We start from the raw sequence: 16,992 nt of genomic DNA, 5'->3' as shown, positions 1-16,992 counted from the left end.
TGGTGTGTGACTTGGAGGGGAACGTGCAGGTGGTGTTGTGTAAAGGTGGAAGGACAGTGAACTGAGAGGAAGAGCTCAGAGACCTGGAATAAAAGGGTAGGTTAATTGGGATAAGTAAACAGTAAGTAAATTAATAAGAGTATCTAAAGGGAGTTTAGAAAAAAAGGTCTCTAAATATATTGGATGGGCAGCTGAGACCCATTGCCTGCAATACCTGTGCCATGTGGGAACTTCAGGATGCTTCATGCCTGGGTAAATTGTAATCGAAGATTGGCAGGCAAAACTGTAATTGAACAATAAGTGGCCTTTAAGGAGGATATGGATTGGGTACAGTCTAGGTACATTCCCATGAGGGAGAAAGGTAGGGCAACTAAAGCTAGAGCTCCCTCGATGATAAAAGAGACAGAGTAAGCTGAAGCAGAAAAAAGGGGCATATGACAGATGTCAGGTTGATAACACAAGAGAGAATGAAGCTGAATATAGAAAATACAGAGGGGAAATGAAAAAGGAAATACGAGGGGCAGAGTAGGAGAATAGACTGGTGGCTAACATAAAAGGGAATCCAAAAGTCTTCCATAGGCATGTAAACGGGTAGTAAGGAGGGGTGGGGCTGATTAGGGAGTAAAAAGGAGATCTACTCATGGAGGCAGAGGGCATTGCTGAGGTACTAAATGAGTACTTTGCATTTGTCTTTACCAAGGAAGAAGATGCTGCCAGTGTCTTAGTGAAAGGAAGATGTAGTTGAGATGCTGGATGGGCTAAAAATTGATAAAGAGGAGGTACTGGAAAGGCTGACTGTACTTAAAGTATTTTGACCCTGCGACGATGAAGGAACGGCGATATATTTCCAAGTCGGGATGGTGTGTGACTTGGAGGGGAACGTGCAGGTGGTGTTGTGTAAAGGTGGAAGGACAGTGAACTGAGAGGAAGAGCTCAGAGACCTGGAATAAAAGGGTAGGTTAGTAAGAACGGGATATGACCCTCGACTCATCGATCGACAGTTCCGACGGGCCACAGCAAAAAATCGCATAGACCTCCTCAGGAGACTAACACGGGACGCAACCAACAGAGTACCCTTTGTCGTCCAGTACTTCCCCGGAGCGGAGAAACTACGCCATGTTCTCCGCAGCCTTCAACATGTCATCAATGAGGACAAACACCTCGCTATGGCCATCCCCACACCTCCACTACTCGCCTTTAAACAGCCACCCAACCTCAAACAGACCATCGTTCGCAGCAAACTACCTAGCTTTCAAGAGAACAGCGTCCACGACGCCACACAACCCTGCCACGGTAACCTCTGCAAGACATGCCAGATCATCGACACAGATACCACCATCACACGAGAGGACACCACCCACCAGGTGCATGGTTCATACTCCTGTGACTCGGCCAACGTTGTCTACCTCATACGTTGCAGGAAAGGATGCCCCAGAGCATGGTACATTGGCGAGACCATGCAGACGCTGCGACAACGGATGAACGGACACCGCGCAACAATCGCCAAACAGGAGGGTTCCCTCCCAGTCGGGGAACACTTCAGCAGTCATGGACATTCATCCACCGACCTTCGGGTAAGCGTACTCCAAGGCGGCCTTCGAGACACACGACAACGCAAAATCGTCGAGCAGAAATTGATAGCCAAGTTCCGCACCCATGAGGACGGCCTCAACCGGGATCTTGGGTTCATGTCACGCTACACGTTACCCCACCAGCGAACAAATGTTATCTGTTTTTAATATAATGGGTCATTTGCTGGCTCTCTCTGCCTTCCGGATGTTTCTGCCTCTCTCTGTTTTTTTTCTCTTTTTTTTCCCTGTTTGTTTTTTTGTTGAATGTGTATTCGGGGGTTCTGCAGGTGACACCTCTCTGTCTGAACACGGTGATTGCCTTGGCAACGGGCAGTTGCAGGGGCAGTCTGTAAACACCATGTATTGTTCTATATGTATAAATGCGTAGGCTTCAAGGAGCTCTTGAAACATTTGCCTGAGGAAGGAGGAAATCTCCGAAAGCTTGTGAATTTAAAATAAAATTGCTGGACTATAACTTGGTGTTGTAAAATTGTTTACAATTGTCAACCCCAGTCCATCACCGGCATCTCCACATCGTACTTAAAGTAGATAAGTCACCTGGTCCGGATGGGATGCATTCTAGGTTGCTGAGGGAAGTAAGGGTGGAAATTGCAGAGGTGCTGGCCATAATTGTCCCATTCTCCTTAGATACGGGGTGGTGCCAGAGGACTGGAGAATTGCAAATGTCACACCCTTGTTTAAAAAAGGATGCAAGGATAAACCCGGCAACCACAGGCCAGTCAGTTTAACCTCTGTGGTGGAGAAGCTTTTAGAAATGATAATCCAGGACAAAATTAGTAGTCACTTGGACGAATGTGGATTAATAAAGGAAAGCCAGCACAGATTGTTAAAGGCAAATCGTGTTTAACTAACTTGAGTTTTTTGACGAGGCAACAGAGAGGGTTGATGAGAGCAATACGGTTGATGTGTATATGGAGCTTCAAACGGCGTTTGATAAAGTGCCACATAATAGGCTTATCAGCAAAATTGAAGCCCATGGAATAAAAGGGGCAGTGGCAGCATGGATACAAAATTGGCTAAGTGACAGGAAACAGAGAGTGGTGGTGAATGGTTGTTCTTCAGACTAGAGGAAGGTATACAGTGGTGTTCCCCAGGGGTCGATACTAGGACCGTTGCTTTTTTTGATGGATATTAATGACTTGGATGTAGAGGGCACAATTTCAAAATTTGCAGATGACACAAAACTTAGAAGTGTAGTAAACAGTGAGGAGGATAGTAATAGACTTCAAGAGGGCATAGACAAGCTGGTGGAATGGGCAGACACATGATAGATGAAATTTAATGCAGAGAAGTGCAAAGTGATACATTTTGGCAGAGAGAATGAGGAGAGGCAATATAAACTAAATGGCGCAATTCTAAAGAGGGTGCGGGAACAGAGAGATCTGGGGGTATATGTGCACAAATATTTGAAGGTGGCAGGACAAGTTGAGGAAGCGGTTTAAAAAAGCATACAGGATCCTGGGCTTTATTAAAAAAAAGAGGTATAGAGTACAAAAGCAAGGAAGTTATGTTGAACCTTTTATAAACACTGGTTCGGCCACAACTGGAGTATTGTGTCCAATTCTGGGCATCGCACTTTAGGAAGAATGTGAAGGCCTTAGAGAGGGTGCAGAAAAGATTTACTAGAACGGTTCCAGGGATGAGGGACTTCAGTTACATGGATAGAGAAGCTGGGGTTGTTCTCCTTTATAATAAAGAAGGTTGAGTGGAGATTTGATAGAGGTATTCAAAATCATAACGGGTTTAGATAGAGTGGATAAAGAGTAACTGTTCCCATTGGCGGAAGGGTCGAGAGGATACAGATTTAAGGTGATTGGCAAAAGAACAAAAACGACGTGAGGAAAAACTTCTTTTTACGCAGAGTAGTTATTGCTCTGGAATGCGCTGCCTGAAAGGGTGGTGGAAGCAGATTCAATCGTGGCTTTCAATAAAGAATTGGATAGATATTTGAAGGGACTAACTGGGTTTCTCTTACAAAGAGCTGACACAGGCTTGTTGGGCCGAATGGCCTCCTTCTGTGCTGTAACAATTCTATGAAAATATGGCACTCCCCAGCTATTACAACTAATATATAGAGCAAAATGGAAAACAAAAACAGAAAATTCCAACTTCGAGAAAAACATTTTCAAGTAACTACAGCAGCAATTACTTCCCTTTATGAATCCTACTTGAGCAGACCAGGCCACAAGATTACTCATGTGCCATTTCATACAGTCGAGCTCAGCGTCAGGGGCAGAGGGGAAATCCAGCAAGGTAAAATTTGCAAATATTTCAAGCCTGTAAAAAGATTTGGTCTAGCCCGCAGCACAGCCTCTCCCACAGTCTCAACCGTTTTGCCCCAAGCTAAGAGGCACACCTTTATGATTCAATCTCCCAGGCTCCATCCTCCACCCTCTACATCATCAACAAGGCGCCTCAGTTTTTAAAAAAAAAACTTGGCTCATGTTCTTCCACTGTCTTTTTTCCCCAAGTATATGCCAATAATTAATAACACATTACTGGTTAGATCGTATGTCAAATATTCAAGATTGAAGGAAAAATAACCTCAGTGCTGTAAATTAATGAAAACATTTTCCCAAATAGCTAAATATAATGTACACTGTATGATGCACTATACAAAGTTTCAGGAGGGAGAACAAAATAAATGGAAATTTGTTATATGTAGACCCCCTCATTCAAAATACGAGGAATATGACACAAAGGTAAATTGACAGTCTTCATTCAGTATCTTCTACGGAACATGCATAACACTCAACAGTAGTGCACAGCCACAATGCAATGTCTGTTTAGTGTCTAAGCCTGATGCTAGCATAACTTCAACAAAATGGTCTTTTTTTGCTATTAAATCCAAACTAGAATGGTTGATAAAATTTAACTATTCCTTTGTGTTGCTACAGTACTTTGCAGATGTCTTGAATAAAAGAAAATTTTATCAACGTGAAGAATGCTAATTGTTGAGAATAGAAAACTTCCATTTCAGGAACCTAATGTTAGTTTTAAGAATAGCCCAGGTTTTTCTACTCAACCCCAACAATGTGCCTCTGTCCTAACCTCAAAAAAGGTACTAGTGACATTTCTACTTTTGTCAGTCATCTTCATGGCCTCTGAGTCTGAATGCTAGTTAAGGGCAGTTTTGCGCTACACATTCTCATCCACTGGGAATTTAGTTGAGACTGCCTAAACTCAGTTCAGATGGGCCCTAATTGTAAGCCAAGAGGGGAGGCCCACATTGTAGGCTGGTTCGAACCCAGGTGTAAGATAAAAGGCCAGGGCTCCTGGCCACTGTACCATCTGGTCCCCTGCAAATATAATTTAATGGGATATACCTCAAATATAACTTCACTTATTGTTCCTAGAGTTTGTGTAGAATGACCTTTTACTTTTGAAAGAGAGAAATCTCTTCCTTCAAGCCAGTAGTATTGTGGAATACTGGAAGCTGGGACATTCTTTGCTTGGCGAGTTTATCCATTTCTCTAGAGTTAAAAGAATTGAGGGGATTCTTTGAAATTTTATTCTATCTAAATAGCAGCTGACATCCAAATAATGGAATACATGTTCTTCTGAACTTTAGACTGAGCTGCAAAGAATGGTATAGCAATATGATTTTTTTTGAACCACTAATGAACCATGTGGGCTCAGACTGAGGTAGGAAATGTATGACCAAATTCCCCTCAATCCTGTTGATGCAAAATTTAGATTGTTGAAAGGACTATAACTTTTGAGGCCATTTGTCTCAGACGTTGTAAGGTCACACAAGCAGGGACAATCTGAAACTTGACATCTCCTGAGAGTGTCTTTAAAAGGCTCCACTTCTAACTGGTCTACATTACTAGATCCAAGAGTGAATTTGCTGCATTTAGTTGAAAAATAGCACCTTTTCCTCCTCAACTGAGTAAGTTCATTAAACATTCACTTGTGTTGTGGCAGATATGCATGCCTTTGTGCCTGACATTGGTAACAAAAAACTTAGGATAGTAAAGGGAACAAGCAATCGAGAACAACTAACTGCCACTTGCAACAACAGGAACTTTTTATAACTTTCCCCAAAGGTTGTATAAAACCAAGCGATCTTCTGGGTAAATTTCCCATTTTGAATTTTTCCAGTTTAATGGGAGTGCTTTGGTTCAAGCTTGTCCTGAAGTCTAGCATCTCACATTATATCTTAAAACAATGAAGACCACAACCTTTGTGGTGAAATCTTTATGTCCTAGAAATTTAACAAAAGTGGTTAACTTACTTAGAGGCATTCATCCGAGGAGGATTCAAGAGCTCTTATCTGAATATAACCAATTAGACAGCTACTCTGAACTTTGGGGATGATATTAAAAATGAAAGATGCACCCTATAGCAACAGTATGGGCTCGATTTTCGCACCCCGAGCGAGTGCGTTCATGGCGGGGGGGCTGCGAAAATCGGGGATTCCCGGGGCGGGTCCGGAGCCCGGCTCCAACCCGCCCACTTTCGGGTTCCCCAGTGACATGTGCGCGCAGCCCCCCCCCGCATGTGGGACTCCCGTCGGCAATTAAAGCCGGCAGAGTGCCACTTAAAGTAATTATTTAGGTACTTCAGGTCGTTTACAGACCTGATTAACATGATATTTTAGGAAGGGTGGGATTTTCCAAACAACTGGGACTGTTTCCCGTACTGGGGGAAACACTCCCAGTTTAAATGGACGTGTTGCAGCCATCAGCCTGTGGCAGTTGCAAAGGTTCATTTGACAGGTGGGGGGAGACCCTCACTCATTGCAGAAGGCCACTCTGTCACTTGGGACAAAGTTTGGCCTCCAACACCCTCCTCCTAACAATAAAATTCAACAACTTGCACACTTACCCCGGTGTCCACACACAATTACCTACCTTGCGGACCCCCTCAAATGTATATCTTCCAGATGGGGGCCACCGTAGCTGCAGTCATGACCTCCTCGGAGGACAAAAAGCATCACCAGCCTCGCTGGCCACCTCTGACACGTGGAGCCCCACAATAGTGCTGTGACACATCCACCTGCACAACAGGAGGGAGGGCAACGGCAGAGAGAGATGCATCGTAGAAGGCACTACCCTCGCCACAGGGTCTACAGACCGAGGCTCAGCTTCCTGGACCTCTCTGAGCAGCAGTGCATACGGAGGCTCAGAGTCACTCGACATGTCGTGGACATCTGCAGCCTCCTTTATGCCGAGCTGCTCCCGGCTGGCCCGAGCACCATCTTCTTACCTGTCGCTGTCAAAGTCACCACTGCCCTCAACAACTTCTCCTCCGCATCCTTCCAGGGTGCCACCGGGGACATCGCCGACGTTTCTCAGTCGTCTGCACAAAAGAGCCCTGCAAATACACCTACACCCACTCTGCAGTGACACAATGGGTGGCATCAGTTGTGGGTCTTCTTTGTGATCCTCAGGAGAGGGCAATATTGCACAAACCAGACAAGATTCGCAAAGACGTGGCAGTAGTAGTGACAATATAATATGTTATGTGAGTTGATCAGAAATTAAATATAAGTAAAAACCATGACAAACCCTCAATCACCCTTGTGCATCCCCTTCATGCTCACGACATGTTTGCCTTACGCTTCCTGCTGCGCATATGTGATGCATGCCCTGTGGCTGCAGCACAGGTAGTGGCAGGTTGAGTGAGGCTGACTGTGAAAGAGATGCATGAGAGGGTGAGTATGAGATAGAGCCACGAGATTGTATGAGGATTGGGTTGAGTGGTAGTGGTGGGATGAGTACTGGCGAGGTGACTAAGTGCAGGTAAGATGAGGATGAGCTTTGAGAGGGTGTGGGGAATGATGTGATAGTGTTGGCAGTGCAGAAGGAGATGTGGGGTGGGGGCGGTGATGTGGCAGATGGAATGTAGGGGAATGAGTAAGTGTACTCACTTCGGCTGACCTACTTAGGTCATTGAAGTGCCTCCTGCACTGTATGCAGGTGCGTGATATGTTGGTGGTGCTGGTGACCTCCTCTGCCACCTCGAGCTAGGCCTTCTAGGTGGCAGAGGCAGGCTGCTTCCTCCCGCCCGCCCGGGGCCGGGGGGGGGGGGGGGGGAAGATCTCTGTCCTCCCCACCCCATCCAATAATATCTGGAGTGAGGCATCATTAAACCTGGGAGCAGCCTTTCCCCTGGCTGCTCCAAGCTGTAATTTTTCCTATTTTCTGCAGCATCAGTCAGTGGAGGACTGCCCCTTTAAATAGAGCTCCTCCAGCTGACAGCCTATGCTGCGCATGCGCAGTCCGCCCGCTGCGCAGCTTTCCAGCGCGAAACCCAGAAGTAAAGGTAAGTGGCTGCAATTAGCCTGCGATTGCGTGCGGAGCACCCCGATTTCACTGGGCCCGTTACCCACGCTCCCAGTCGACCCCCCCTGCAAACCCGCCACCCTCCTAATATCGGGCCTTTTGTCTCACCCAGATACTAGTGCTTTGCATCCACTAACTTTTTAAACCATAATAGTCACTCCCCATTATTCTCATCTTACCCTGTGATACACACATAGTTGAACTTTTATGCCTGGATGCCACAAGACTAACAATTACCTTTTTATTAAGGTACAATACACCAGAGACCATATTGGGTGCCCACTATGCTCTCCTGTCCTGTGAATTGTGGCAAATACCACACTGTCAGATTTATTTTGAATGTAGTGTCAAAGATTTATTTACAAGATAATTAGCTACTTGAAGGTAAATCAATGTCAGAGCAGTGGGAGGGATTCAAGGGGTGTAGAGTAAACATGTTCCCACAAAGAAAAAGGGTGGGGCTGCCAAATCTAGAGCTCCCTGGATGTCAAGGAGCATAAGGCAGAAAAGGAAAGCTTACGTCAGACACAGAACTCAATACTACAGAAAGCCTAGAGAAGTATAAAAAGTGCAGGGGTGAAATTAAAAAGGAAATTAGGAAAGTAAAGAGAGGGTATGAAAACATATTGACAAGTAAAATCAAGGAAAACCCAAAAGATGTTTTATAAATACATTAAGAGCAAGAGGATAACTAAGGAAAGAGTAGGGCCTATTGGAGACCGAAAAAGAAACCTATGTGAGGAGGTGGAAAATGTTGGTATGGTTCTTAATGAATACTTTGCTTCTCTTCACAAAAGAGGGGTCGATGCAGACATTGTAGTTAAGGAGGAGGAGTGTGAAATGCTGGATGGGATAAACTTAGTGAGAGAGGAAGTATTAAGGGAATTAGCATCTTTGAAAGTAGATAAATCACCAGGGCCGGATGAAATGTAGCCCAGGCTGTTAAAAGAAGCAAGGGAGAAAATAGCGGAGGCTCTGACCACCATTTTCCAATCCTCACTGGATATAGGCATGGTGCCAGAAGACTGCTAATGTTGTACCATTGTTTAAAAAGCAAGGGATAGACCAAGTAAGTACAGGCCAGTCAGTCTAACCTCGGTGGTGGGCAAATTATTGGAATCAATTCTGAGGGACATGGTAAACAGTCACTTAGAAAGGCACAGAGTAATCAAGGACAGCCAGCATAGATTTGTTATGGGAAGGTTGTGTCTGACTAACTTGATTGAATTTTTTGAGGAGGAAACAAGGAGGGTCGATGAGGGTAGTGCATTTGATATAGTCTACATGGATTTCAGCATGGCTTTGACAGAGTCCCGCACAGCAGACTGGTCAAAAAAGTACAAGCCCACGGGATCCAAGGGAGTGGCTCAGTGACAGGAAGCAAAGGGTAATGGTCGATGGGTGTTTTTGGGACTGGAAGGCTGTTTCCAGTGGGGTTCCGCAGGGCTCACTGCTAGGTCCCTTGCTTTGTGTGATATATATTAATGATTTGGACTTAAATGTAGGGAGCAGGATTAAAAAGTTTGCAGATGATACAAAAATTGGCCGTGTGGTTGATAGTGAAGAGGAAAGCTGTACACCGCAGGAGGATATCAATGGACTGGTCAGGTGGGCAGAAAAGTGGCAAATGGAATTCAATCCAGAGAAATGCGAGATAATGCATTTGGGGAGGGCAAACATGGCAAGGGAGTACACAATAAGTGGGAGGATATTGAAAGGTGTAGAGGAAGTGAGGGACCTTAGAGTGCATGCCCACAGATCCCTGAAGGTAGCAGGACAGATAGATAAGGTGGTTAAGAAGGCATATGGAATACTTTCCTTTATTAGCCGAGGCATAGAATATAAGAGCAGGGAGGTTATGCTGGAACTGTATAAAACACTGGTTAGGCCACAGCTTGAGTATTGTGTGCAGTTCTGTTGATTACATTACAGGAAGGATGTAATTGCACTGGTGAGGGTACAGAGGAGATTTACGAGGATGTTGCCAGGACTGGAGAATTTTAGCTGTGAGGAAAGATTGGATAGGCTGGGGTTGTTCTCTTTGGCACAGAGGAGGCTGAGGGGTGATTTAAGTGAGGTGTACAAAATTATGAGGGGCCGAGATAGAGTGGATAGGATACAAGGCTACGGACCAAATGCTGGAATATGGGATTAGAGTAGACAGGGCTGATGGCCGGCGCGGACACGATGGGCCGAAGGGCCTCTATCCGTGCTGTATGACTCTATGACTATTTCCCTTAGTAGAGAGGTCAATAACAAGGAGGCACAGATTTAAAGTAATTGGTGGAAGGATTAGAGGGGAGCTGAGAAAAAACTTTTTCACCCAGAGGGTGGTGGGGGTCTGGAACTCACTGCCTGAACAGGTGGTAGAGGCAGAAACCCTCAACTCATTTAAAAAGTACCTGGATGTGCACTGAAGTGCTGTGACCTACAAGGCTACAGACCAAGTGCTGGAAAGTGGGATTAGGCTGGGTGGCTCATGTTCGGCCGGCGCGGACACGTTGGGCCGAATGACCTCCTCCTGTGCCGTAAATTTTCAATGATTCTTTGAATTACACAGAAGCACAAAAACACAAGATACTGATGGTACAAATACTCACAAACCAAAGATAAAGATCAGTCAAGAAGTTAAAATATCTTGATTGGAACACATTTCCTATATAGTCCAACAATCTGCAAAACTTTTGGAGGGAACAGTCTTTTGTAACTTTCTGCCATGAAGTTTGAGGTGATACTTCTGCCCACTGCACAGAGTCCAAGGGGTAAATTTTAACCCCGAAGAATGAGTGGGTTGGGGGCGGGGGGGCAGTAAAAATGTTAAATTTTGGAGCGGGAACAAATCCCGGCTCCAACCCACCGAACTCTGTGTTTCACCCAGACTCATCTGGATGCGTGTGCCTGCTTCAGAAACCTGGAAGAGCAGTTGGCATGACATTTAAAGGGGCAATTAACATAGTTGAAGTAGTTAAGTGAATTAAATTTTAGTGCATTGAGGCAAATGATTTTAACTCTCCCTGAACCTGTCTCCCGTGGCCTCTGAAACATGCCATGGAAATGGAGGCAAGTTGCGGCCAGCAGCCATATGGACCTTGAAACCTGTGATTCACACGTGAACAAATGGTGAGTTTTTGCAGCAGGACAATCAGTTCTCTCAGTCAAACCTTTGGCTGGGAGTTGTGTGTGTTTAGACTGAGATTTCTTTGTTCACACTCAGAATTTGTGTGTTCACACATATTTACCTATATTCTTGACCCCCTCAAACTGACACCTCAGGATGGGGTGGGGGGGGGGGGGAGGTGGTGCAATGGATGTATTCAGCAGTACATCTGAGGAGGAGGCACATCAGCATTCTAGGAGTTGCAGCTCCACAAGGCAGAGGTGCGCCACAAGGACCTGCAGAAGAGCAGAGAGGGGACCAACGGAGCGGGCGACGTCACAGGAGGCATTACCCTCATGAGAGGGTCTACAGGCAGAGGCTGAGCTTCCTGGACCTCTCTGAGGAGCAGTGCCTACGAAGGCTCAGATTGTTTTGTCAGGTGGTCGCAGACATTGGCAGGCTCCTTCATGCAGAGCTGCTCCCGGATGGGCGAGGTGGCCATGCACTGCCCGTCACAGTTAAAGTCACCGCTGCCCTCAACTTCTTTGCCTCCGGATCATTCCGAGGTGCCACTGGTGACATCACCAGGATCTCTCAGTTGTCTGCACATAAGGTGTATATGACAGGTCACGGATGGCTTTTTTGCCAGGGCATCCCACTATGTCAACTTCCCCATCGACGACACCAGCCAGACTGAAAGGACATGGGTTCCCACTCTCTGGCTGGCTTCCCACAGGTACAGGGCACAATTGAGTGCACACACACAGCAACCCGAGCACCTCCACATGAGCCAGGAATGTTCATCAACCGAAAGGATCTCACTCCATCATTGCGCAGCTGGTTTGTGACCACTGGAAGAGGTTTCTGCAGGTTTATGCTAAATTTCCTGGCAGCTGCTGTGATTCCTTCATTCTGTGCGAATCCAACACCCAGACCCTCTTCCATGCACAAGACAGATTTAAGGGCTGCCTCCTTAGAAACAAGGGATACCCCCTGCAGATGTGGCTCATGACACGTGAGGAACCCCACCAGCAGTACAACGACAGTCACGTCACCACCAGATGTATCATAGAACAAGCCATAGGAATATTGAAGATGCGTTTCAGGTGCCTGAGTCGATCTGGGGGAGCCCTTCAGTACTCACCAGCGAGGGTTTGTAGAATAACAGTTGGGTGTTGCGTCCTGCGCAACATTGCTCAACAGAGGGGGTTACCGGTGGGTGAGGTCCCATGCGCTCATGAAGCAGCCGCACCTGCCATCAACATAGGAGGAGAAGAAGGAAGAAGAAGGAGGAGAAAGAAGGTGGAGGAGGATGACGACATCAGCAGAGCAGCGTCTCACCTGGCTGCTCATGATGCCAGTGAGTCACTCATAACTGATAGATTCTCATAGGGAGATCTGCAAAGTAACTATAGTCAAGTAACTCAGACCACCTGAAACAACCACCAACACCACCCCTCGCTGCGTGTTGCACAAAACAGTCCTACATACACCCACTGTAAACGCACCCAATGGGTGCAATCAAGTCTCGCGGTTCATGATGAAGCACATGAAAGGGCACTTTCACAAAAGGGACTCAAGAATGGGCAAAACGTGGCAGTGGTGATGAGAATCATAACATTTAATGTGAATTTAACATAAACCAAATAAAAAATGAAAAACATGACATTCTGTCAGACACCCTTGTGCATACCCTTGGTGATTACAAAACCTCTTCCTACAGCTTCTACGTGGTGCATCCCGTCACTGCAGCAGAGGTAGTGGCAGGTTGCTCAGATTCATGCCCGGACTGTTTAGATGCAGTCAGCCTACGACCACTGGGCTTTGGAGCTCGTGAAGGCCCCGACAAAGATTGCTCCACCTGCATCTGTGCAGGGGCAGACTCGGCCATCTGGAGGAGGCAGTTGAAGGGGGGGGGGGGGGCAAGGGGTGAGATGTTGGAGCGCTGAGTGGTGTCCATGTCCCCTTTCGCCATCATTCATCTCCCAGACCACATCACTCCTACCACTCTGCTGGACAACAGCTTGGAGGACACGTGTGATGCCTTGTAAGGCCAGTGCTAATGTATCTGTCTGCCTGTTTAAGGCGGCAGAATGTTGCTGTTGCCAGGGCCTGAATAGACTCATTTGTGAGCCATGCTTGAAGCTCAATGAGGGCTGCTATTCTCTCCATTGCAGACATTCCCGCACTTACCTGCGCCACCAGTCCACTAATGCTAAAGGTGAACTTTTCCATCCTCTCCGCTATTGTGGAGAGTCAGCGTGGCACGTCTTCCGGTACGTCGCAAAGACGCTTCTGTAGCTCTATCATTCTTCTTTTCAAGGATGGCCCTGGGGTTCAGCATCTGTGCCAAGCAGAGCAGAGCTTGGAGAGGAGAGTGCCCACCCACACGGACTCTCCACAGCTGCCCCTGCCACCAGTGTCTGCTCTTGCTCACTTATGTGTGGTGACTCACCAGGTGACAACCCAACTATCTCTCTAATAGGACCCACCGAGGTGTGAGTATCTGTGCTGGTGCATGGCTCACCAAGATGTGACTGTGCGCCCTCAGAGGCAGGGAGCTCCTCTGAGGAATCGTCCTCCCCCATGTAGTCAGTCCTTGAGGGCCCTGGAAGAGAACATACAGCAATATTAAGATACATCGCAGAAGTAATGTTGCGATAAGCATACTGAGGTGTGCAACAGAACAATCATTGATAACATCAATCTATGTTGTGTGTGAGGAATGTTAAAGTTCTGTCACCAGACGTTTGCAGGGTGCCAGTCTCGGCGCCCCTGATGGCCAGGCTCTCCAGCGTTCCGCTTATTTCCAAGGCCTCCTCCTCCGCCTCTGAGGGCCACTATTTGTGGAGGTCCCCCTCCAGTCCGACTCCTCTCCCTTGTATTTTGTGCTCTCTTCCACTACAAGAAGTACAGATGTGTGTGAGTGAGGGTGACGGGGTCACTCAATGGATGCATTACTCTGGGTCAGGCTAACAATGAATGAGATGCATCAGAGGGTGACTATCACACAGATTGATCACATTGCATCATGACTGGGGTGAGTGGGAGAGGTGGGTGCATAAATGGGGGGATGGGAAGGGGTGAAATGCACACAAAGTGAAGATAACTTGACAGTGAGCCTTAAGTGGGTGTAAAGAGTGATGTGATGGAGTAGGTTTTGCAGGGCAGTGTCAGGGGGGGGGGCGCGTGGGGAGGATAATGTTCACCACAGAATGCAGGTTAATCAGCAACTGTACTGACTTTTCCTGACCTGGTTAGGTCATTAAGTCGTTTCCTGCACTGCAGTCACGACCGGTGCACCATGCTCCTGCTGCTGACCTGTTCTGCCACCTCCAGCCACACCTCCTTTGTGGCAGAACCAGGTGTCTTCCTCCTGTCAGGTGGGTATAGCACCTCCCTCCTTGTTTCTCATACCAGCCAGAAGTATCTCCAGGGCGGTGTCTGAGAAGCTGGGTGCTGGCTTTGCTCTATGATGTTCCATTCTGCTTTTTCCTCCTTTCACCTTCATTGTTGCATTGGCCCTTTAAATAGAGGGCTTTAAATCGCATCACACGGGTGTGCAGTAGACCCGATGCACAGAATGAGGACGTGAAACCCGGAAGTTAAGTGGCTTCAATTGAGTCACAGTCGCTCGGGAACACGAACAAAATTTTTTCCGTGTTTACCACCCACTTATTGACTCCCGCTGAGATCCCACCTCATTGTTAAAATTTAGGCCCAAGTATCAATTCCAGAAACTGAAAGATTGGAAAAGTGAACTGAAGATATTGAACACTGAATTAATGATCAGTAGCTATGACAGTATCTTTATGCCAAGACACACCTTCCATGTCACAGATGTTAATCTTGAGATATTAATTATCTTGCTCCCAAGATATCCTGCTGCATCAGCCATTAGTGACAATGAATTTGTCTACTTCGCCCATTATCCAAACTTGCATTCCTTAACATTTCAAAGAAATAATGGCCCAGGCAAACAAACTTGACTTAATTAGTTTCTGAATGAAGTCAGTGCCACCAACAAAGAATGTCAGCCAACTCTCTCAAACTGTGGATAAATCAGGGCTGTTGTGTGTATTGACTACTCCCCAGTAACAGAGACAAAGGAAGCTTTTTTTCCAGCCTCGGATATCTGAAACCAATTTTAAATTCACATTGGCCCAGAAATTGTTTGGAGTGGCGAACCAACAGTGCTCACTAACCCACTAACTTACTGCGGTCTTTACTGGGCGCACCTCCTCTAAGAAGAAGCGGAGAACAGCCCAGCGTTAGCTCCAGCGAAACTAAGACCTGTGGGAGAAGCAGTATGCAGCATTCTTGACAAGCTGCGAAGTGTTTCTGCAAGCTGGAATGTAAAAATCGAGGCAGTGAAAGGTACAACACTAAAATCATTTGTAAAAACAATTATAGATAGCGAAAAAGGGAGGGTAAGAAAGAATTGAATTAAATAAGAGAGACAGAAGGGAGAAGTTATAACTTTCTAAAAAAATGATCAAAAACTATTAAAACTATTAATGAGACTCCATTTTAAAAGTTAGTTTTTAGTTGTTTGGCAGTCATTAAGACATACTGTGCTGTTAAAACTTAGTATAGACCTGATATTTTTAAGTGTACTTGTTTTGTGGCGATATTAGTTACTTTCCAGCTGGGTAGATGAGCAAGTTGGCGCTGGTCCCTTGTTTCCACTGGTTCCAGCTGGTGATAGTTTCGAATTAAAGGCCTGTCACATTGCCGGTGAACCAGGAGGAACAAGTTCCGGATTTCCACGTTTCATAACGCGTGTGCGAATGCCGGAACTTGCTCCTCGATTTCGCTACTAACAACGAGCGCTGCTGAGCTCACCATTCTTTTTTAAGCAATTTCTAGGTCATTGTGTCTATCAAAAGACATAAAAACCAGAAATTCTCTGGGTTTAATGCAGGATGTAACCTTCGGTCACAACAGTGCTAACAGTTGTCTTACTCTCCGGCTCAATAATTATTCTTGGCCAGTGTCCTGTGACATCATCAGGATTCATGGTTTAGACAATACTTTTGAATTGACAAAAAGGATGTAAATATTGCAAAAAAATTATTTTAAAAGGGCCCTAATGGATAGACTTCTAAATTATAAGTATAGAATACTTCTAAATATAAACTGTACTCTGAATTGTAAAACAGCTTTTTGGATTAAAAAGTACCAGGAACAGTGATGGCAATGTTTAGGTTCCAAGTCAAGTTAGCCAAAGCTATAACTTTTATACTGATGGGACAGAAATATCAAGTTTCAGATGAATAGAATTAAAAAGTAAAAATACCAAAAGGACAAGATTTAGTATCTTCAGAATTAAACAAAAAGGAAAATCTGTACTGTAATAGAACAAGTCATATATATTATTTATTGCCAGTTGAACTGTTAAAATGAACTACATCTTGAAAGAAAATAAATATAGATCAAGAAAAAGCAGCAACCCACTGTAGGTTAACACAGTATTGGTGCTCAACATTAAATACCAGAAAGAAAATTACTACAGGAGGTATGAATTAGAATGGTGGAGATCCATAAATAGCTGATTATGAGAATCCCTACGTGGTCAGTTTTCAGTAAAATATTAAAATGCCTACGTGGTAAAGAAGCAGAATGCAAAATGGTTAGAAAGGGTTAATTAGTTAGTAACTGAGATTGGTACAGGTGGCCTGGCCTCCTGCTGGGCCATATGTTTGCGTAGTCAGCAGGTTTGCATGGTCTTAGCAATGTAGAGTCTTTGATGTGATTCAAGGACTGGTCTGAATGTCTCCATGTTTATGGCAGATCAATATAGGTAACGAGCTTAGCCAAAGTTGAAAGACATTCCAGGTTGGGAGATAAGGAACAGAAGGGACAGGGAAGAACATTCCAAGTTGGAAGGTGAGGAAGTATCCCCTTTGATGTCTAACAGCAGCATGATCAGCACATGGACGATTTATGATTGGCCGGAAATAATGTAACCTCGCATTGCAACCTATGCCCGGCTTATGATTGGTGTTGACCC

General features: G+C 45.7%; 1 protein-coding gene across 2 annotated transcripts in view; it reads left to right on the top strand.

The window, feature by feature from the left end:
• The window catches only part of LOC137326548 (toll-like receptor 2), a 52,991-nt gene extending 50,945 nt beyond the window's left edge, over positions 1–2,046 (top strand). For both annotated transcript variants that reach the window (XR_010964221.1, XR_010964220.1), the window contains one exon: positions 701–2,046. The gene's annotated coding sequence lies outside the window, so the exon portion shown is untranslated. The remainder of the gene's footprint in view (positions 1–700) is intronic.
• Positions 2,047–16,992: the final 14,946 nt, after the last annotated feature.

This window comes from Heptranchias perlo, chromosome 1 (genome assembly GCF_035084215.1).
Source record: "Heptranchias perlo isolate sHepPer1 chromosome 1, sHepPer1.hap1, whole genome shotgun sequence".
Taxonomy (NCBI): Eukaryota; Metazoa; Chordata; class Chondrichthyes; order Hexanchiformes; family Hexanchidae; genus Heptranchias; species Heptranchias perlo.
This window is presented reverse-complemented; position numbering and strand designations above follow the sequence as displayed.